The sequence below is a fragment of the Copidosoma floridanum genome, unplaced genomic scaffold (genome assembly GCF_036245765.1).
Source record: "Copidosoma floridanum isolate Cflo_tuat_1 unplaced genomic scaffold, Cflo_Japanese_pri ptg000014l, whole genome shotgun sequence".
Classification (NCBI taxonomy): domain Eukaryota; kingdom Metazoa; phylum Arthropoda; class Insecta; order Hymenoptera; family Encyrtidae; genus Copidosoma; species Copidosoma floridanum.
The window spans coordinates 9,496,288-9,503,657 of record NW_028321891.1 but is presented as its reverse complement, the minus strand read 5'-3'; positions in this window follow the sequence as shown (position 1 = coordinate 9,503,657).

Below are 7,370 nucleotides of genomic sequence, written 5' to 3'. Positions count from 1 at the left end.
AGAAGGCGCTTTGCTGGTGAATGGATTGAGATTGATGTTTTTTTAAACATATTTGGAAAAGACCATCAGTAAATCGAGTTGGTGAGGATCTGTATATTTTCATGGTTATTTATTTTTTTTTTTTTTCTGATTGACGATAGGGAAGACATGAAAAATGTAAATGAGACTGGGAAGGCACGTGTCTGATTATTTTCGAGTGTTTTTACTGAAATTGGACTTGGGCAAAATTTAATGCAAGTGTCCTTAACAAAAATGACCAGGGATAACTGCTTTTACGACGAGTCAATTCAAAGTGGGTGCTAAAATCCAATTTCGGATTTAATGAAATTTTCATTAACAACCACTGATTTCGTTAGCAAATTTAAAGTTCCAGAAATTGGCCCGCCACCATCACTGCTGCCGTACGGACCAACAAAAAGGGGTTGAGGGTTGCGCAATCCAACTTCGCATTTCTCACACCCCCGCCCACCCCCCTTATATTCTACCTCTCGAGAAACTCCTAATATCTTCTTTCTCTTTCAATTTCGTTCTCCCCTTGAGCAATACAGTCCGCGCCAAGACAAATAATATTAGTCCCTTTGCAAATAAACTTTGCTCTTTTTCGACTCGAGCTTAAAGGTATTTTCTCCAACTCAAACATCCTCCTCGACAGACTTTCATTATTTTCGTTTATGACTTTTTACTGTATGTCCATCTTTTGATATTTATAAATGAACAATTATTACCTTCGTGTGTTTTATTTTTTTTTGTTAACAACGTATTCCGATAAAACTACGGTTTTGCCTTTTTATCTCCCTCCCGTGGCTTCCTCGGTCGATGGGCTATCGGAACAATTCCAAGTGCAGAGTCACCCTTAGTGGGCAACTTACGTACCCTCCACTTACCAAGTCGATCAGCGAATCTACGACGCCCCGGTCGAACCTTCTTTTCTTGAATTTTTTTTCAGCTTCAACCCTCCTCCGTGGAGACGGAAAGAGGGGTGAGGCGAGCAGTCGCTCGGGGCCACTTTAGTCGTTTTGTTGTTCAATCGCGACTCCTATAGTGCGACTAATGCATTGCAACTAATGCGCATTACGGTCTATTGAACATTTCATTCGACTTTGGCCACTTTAAAATTTGATAAATAAATAATACGTCTGGTTACTATTTTATTAATGTTCTTCCTTTTATTTTTATGATTTGCCAACAAATTTTTAACTGACTATGTTTTTGTTGTTTCACCATCTGTTTTTAACTCTTAATGACATTTTTAACGTCACAAAAAGAAGAATTTTGTGCAAAAGTCATTAAATAATGTTTTCGAAAAAAAGTTACAACAAAATAGTGGTGGGTGACCGTACACGTCCAATTTACGTCCTAGCTAATTATGTACATTACATTTTAACTTTAATACGATTTTAAAGTGTAGGAAATTCCATCCTGCTAGAGGCTAATGGATCGTTGTAATAAGTTAATCGATGTAACACAAAAGCGCAATTTAATTTATTTTTGCTTTTTCACAGTAATAGCAATATTACAGAATTAAAAGTTCAAAACGTGTCTTTAAAAAAAAAAAAAAAAAAAAAAAAAAAAAAAAAAAAAAAAAACTCCACTTGTGGCAAATCTTCGTCAATCAAAGACAAATTCCCAAAGTGCTGCCATCCATTACGTTTAACTGTCGGATCACAGCCAGTATGGGTATTCCACTCCCAAATATCGACATGTACACTCGAAGGAACGTGTTTTTACCCTAGAATGAAGAAAAAAAAAAACCCGGTCACACCGACTCGAAAGATAAGAACACGAAGAGAAAGATCCGTCTCTTGTCGGAAGATGCGAGAGACAAGTCGAGAAGAAGCACCGCGAGATCAAAGGCTGAGACCAGCACCAGACACTAAATTCAATTTGTCGCACTATCGCACGACCCATGCGTATACGTGTGTACGTGTTTCCAGCATTTGTGTGTATACACAAGAGGAGAGAGAGGAAAGAGTCGCAGTAGCCCCAGCGTGTCGACGATCTTATAAATCTGAGGAGAAGAAAAGCACTCGCACCCTGTCAATGTCTATCCACGAACGCTTTTCCACGCGGAAAAGGAAACTTCTTTCGAGCGAAAGGGACGACACCCTGCTCGAGCTCCTCTCTGCTTCTTTTTTCTTTTTTCTATCGTCGTCGATCTAGATGCCCCTTTCTCTTCCCCCTTTGCTCGCAAAATCCAGCAGCCACAATAATAGCCAGTACCCTGAAAATCTCATTCTCGCCAACTAACGCGTAGAGGAGGGCTGGTACAGAGGTGTAAGCGTGCAAGCACAATTTTTTCGTGTAATCGTTTGGAAAACTCTCGTTTGAGCGTTCGCCTCGTCTCGCTTTGCACAAGCTTTTATCTCGACTGCGGCTCTCGTTTGAATTTTTCTTTTTTTTACCCGTCTTGGAACTTTATGCGAGTGGCTTGTCGATATGGATTCATTAAACACAGATTTTTTTGTTTCCCGACTAGAGAACGGAAAACAATCGAAAAGGGTAACAGTAAAAAAATTATGGTTCATCCTTATCCTGAAAACCCATTACTGAATACTTTTATTACAAATGATACAGATATCATACGTTTCCTTGTTCTTTCCTCAAAATGTTTTTGACGCTCGAAAATATTGTAAACTTGCAAGACTACATAATATGAAAATTCACTACCACGTCTCTCCCTGTCTGAACGAAAGAAACATCGTTTGGATGCAAAAAACGAGAAAAGAAAAATCAATGCCACGCTTCATCGGTACAGTCTGCGAAAGCTCGCGCGCTTACTTTCCGGAGTCATTGTTCGAGCTTTCGACTCGGGCATTTAGCATCCGGTGCTATGCACCGCATTGTACTCTCTTTCTCCCCTTCGAAAGGGCTCGGCCTTTTGTCTCTGTTTCTCCCCACATCCCTCATTACGTCTCGGTCTATCGCTTTATTGTCGACAAGTTCAACCCCTTCGACTTTGATGCTCCTCGGCTATAAGCCTTATTCCGGTTCTTCCTGTAACTCTCGTCTATTCTCTTTCATCCGCTTTTAAGCCTCTCGCTGATCTCCACTGCTCACATGCTCATCTTTGAGCCCTTGTTTGCTACCTTCTTGTTTTCTCTCTTTCTTTCTTATACCTCTAAAAAGTCATCCAGTGTTTGCTAGCTCAAGAACGATTTTTATGGATATTTTTCACCATACACAAGGGGATCAAACAGCTTATTTATTGTATTATTAGGGTTCGAAAAAAAAAAAATAAAACATTCTCTCTTACCATTAAATTGTTCCCATAAAAAAAATGGAATCCAAGAAAACTATATCCATCCTCAATAATTAGCAATGAAATTATTTCAATCATCGACACGAGTGTTAATGGGTTATCTAAATCGAAGACTTTTATCTTTCTGATTTTTGGACACACCTTCTCCAACACGTATTCTCATAGCTCACCCATGGATCAAGAGAACGATGGCTAGATGCACCGTAAAGAGAAACAGTGGGGTCGTGGTGGTGGCAGCTTTGATTACGACATTGTACGCACCAGAAGGGTTCCTCCTCCCCACACCCAACACATTATACACCATAGCCGCGATTTTACGAGGACACGCAAACTGCTGCTGTTGAAACGAGAGAGAGAAAGACAGGCCTTTCCTTTCAGGCCATGCTCGACGAGAAATCTCAAGACGTTTCTCTTTCTGTTGATTTTACGCGCGTTTCGAGGAAAAGTCAAGGGACAGGGGAAGGTGTCGCGCGAGAATTGCGCCGTGGAATGACAACGAGCAGCCCGTTGGTTGGGGGGGGGGTCTATAATGAAAATCCCGGGCTCCGGCGCATCTAATTAATGCCGACGCCTTAATTAATATCTCATTCATTTGCGCGGTTATAGGTGCGGCTATAATGTTATTTTCACCAGCTGCACTGGAGCCCGACTTTCTCTCGCAAACTCGCTCCATCCAGGGAAAGGAGGAGGGGCTGGGGGGGTATGCATGGGCGAAGTTTCGCTGTGGGAATTTATTGCCTCGTTGCCTAAGGGCTGAAGTGCAAAGACACTCGCGCTCTTTGGGATATTCAATTGTTGCTGGGGCCCCGATTGTTCCGAAGGGTTGGGCTGAAGTTAAAGCTCTTTATGTAATTTTATGAGTGGTTTTTTTAAGCGTTCGCCGATGAATTTAATGGCTTGCGCAGTTATACGTTAGTCTAGGCAGCAGAAGGAGATCGACTGAAACTTTTTGTCCATCAAAAAAAAAAAATTCTCGTTAAAAAAAAATTACTGAAAAAAAACTTTAAATATACGGTAGGCTTGTGTACACAACCAACTGGAAGTGTAACTCGTGTAAATATAGGTAATCCTACTTAACAACCAGTTGTCGAACAAAGTCACGATATCTATCTGACGTGCTAAGCAACCCCAACCGATCGCCAACCCATGAGACTGGTATACCACAAGTTATTTCATAAAAAAATGTTGATTACATGGTAAGAAGACTTTCAGTATCTACAAAAATTTCAGAATGTTCTTAAATGGTAATAGTATCAGTAGGGACTGTATATTGTTTAATAACTTTGAGGGTTAAAGTTAAGTAAGATACGAAAATACCAACCATTAAACCAGTACAGTTGTACCAAGTATATTGCCCATTAAAATTTCAATATCGCTGTGACTGACCTCTTATGGTTTGTAATGAGTAACCTTTCCCATAAGTCACTTTGTTTCAGATTAAAAAATATAGAGAGTCCCTGTTTCAAATTAGAGTATACGTATTTAAATAAACTGCTATTAGAATAATGTGTTTTCACTTATAGAAGCAACTAACACTACCATTATCGTGAATCTATTTATTCCTGATGGATGAACAATGGCATTCTTAAAAATATATATGAAATACTGATGATGTGAGTATTATATAGTTAATGATGGACTTTTTTTGAATATTTTTTTTTTTTTTTTTGGAATAAACATGTTTAATGCCTTACATTAACAATCTCTTTCAAAATTCTTAACGGCATTATTTTTTTTACATTCCTTTGCTAGGCATAACCAGGGTTAGAGGTTCCTTTACAACGGAACAAGTTTAATTCAACTGCCTGAGGGGTTGCTAACAGTAAGGGGCTATATCACTCTACATTTCGATTTAATACTTTAGTATTTTACGGTGATTCAATTATTTTTTACAAAATGTCTTTAACAGCGAAGAATTATCGATATAATTTTTTAAATGGTAATGTATAATAAATCTCAGATTATAAGGCTACCATTCATCAATTCCTTGGAAAAAAGAAAAAAGCAAGAAAGAGTGTATGAAAACATAGAGAGAAAAAAAACAAGGGAAACAAATGTACATCGTGAATCACGAGCCGCGCCTAACAAACCATGATCTGAGGTGATGAGAAAACGAGAGCTGAAAGAATACATTACAATACCCGTCGGAAAAAATTCTTTTAAAAGTCCTCGTGTGCCGTCCGACTCCGAGACTTTCCTTCATCTTGAAACAGAAAAATTGAGCAGCTACGATTAATCTTGCAAGATTTGCCCAAATTTTACATTCAATTTGTAACAGTCAAAAAATTTATGCTTTTGCAATCGTCATGAATGATGATTTTTATACCCCTCATTGTAGTGTACTTGTTAATAGATACATCTACTAAATTGTGAAGGACCCGTTTTTTTGTGTGAAGCAAAAAATTAATTGTAACACGAGAGAAAAAAAAAATTTCCATATCGATATTTGTAACAGATTGCCTGTCACTTCAAACTCGTCATTAACGAAACGCGCGAGCCAGAGTCGATTTCTCGACAATCAATAAAATAGTGGTCTACCAAGTGAGAGTTCATTCAACCCACCAGTCGAATTGATCAATGAACACCCATACGTGTAGACTGCTCTGAACCACAATAAAGAAAAGAGCTCGAAGGACGCCTCGGCTACGTGTGGAGAAAAACATTTCGGAAGTGTATTACTCGGACCAAGAGGCACGGGAGGCTTTAATACTTGATTTCGTGGCCCTACGTGGGTACTGCTCTCTTTTTTATGGATTTCAAGAGGGTAAGCAAGGCAGTGGGAGGGGTAGTCTGGAGCCATCACATGCGAAATTGAAGTGGCCGATGCATTATACAGGGGAACGCGAGAGCTAATCCGCGAGAAATAGAAAATAACGACTGACGCCTGCTCGTAATTTTTCCTTCTCTTACGTGCCCCTTTCTACCTGTACGACCCGCGCGAGCTTTTTATCCGAGATGCCGGTACTTTCTTGCTTACACTTACTCGTGACTGTCGAATGAATGGCTGTAATGAAAATTCGGAAGCTGAATTTTGTAAAAAGGTCACCTTAAAGCTAATATGAAAATAGTTTTTTGGCTCGAAGGATTTTTAAGTGTTACAATCAATGGACATGATTCAATGGAGACCTAAACAGCTAAAATGACGAGTTTCTAACCAAGTGTATACGTGCGAGTCAGAGGTTAATTTGAATGGCATTTAATATCATCCCATGTCCATAGTCCAAATCAAGAGAACCGCCGTCCTTTCGACGTCTCAACAGGATAGTTTAAAAAAAAAAATTCACCACAAAAACCGTGACGACCCAATGAATTTCAACTTCGTTTCCAGTCGAACGCACGCGTGCACTAATCCGTGCGAGATGAAAAATTTCTAGACCAAACCTTCATAGTAAGCGCTTAGCTCCAACAAACACATCCAACCGAGGGCGCTACAAAGGAACACACCAGAAAACCGGACGCACGCGCGTGTGAGTGTCTTCTTTCCCTCCTACACGCGAGAAAGTACAAAACAGGACTAGCCGACTTTTCGACGCACACACGGGTTCCAGCTCCGTTTAGTCCGACGAGGCATATATTGATCAGAAAAGCCGATACTTGGTATACTCTGGAATGATACCACGTGCTCGGCCGACTACTACTTTACCATCCTCTCTACACGTGCAAACTTACCTGTGAGGCACACAGAGGAGAGGCAACGCATCACGGGATGCAGGCTAATCGTCCTTTGTGTTCTCGCCTACCTGTAGAGGCTAAATGACAGTAATACGTCTCTAAAAGGGAACCCTCGGGAGTATCTTGGCCGCGCATCGTCCTGGCCAAGTGACACCTGCGCAACGCAGCTACACTCCCCGCCCACTATGCTATACAACTCTTGTCGGAGAAACCAACAGCTACAGCTGGAAAAATGGAGCGAGAAAAGCACGCTCTATATGACTCTCATACTCTTCCTTACGAAATTGACAGATGTTTCTCGGAGTTTGGCTGCGTTTTTTTCTCGAGGAGTGCTTTTCCCGGGTAGTTTGGTGGACAGACTGGTTCCTTGGCTTGCCCGGTAAAAGAAAAATCGATCGACTGCGCCCTGTGACGGTGCACTTTTTTCGTTATTGTAAAA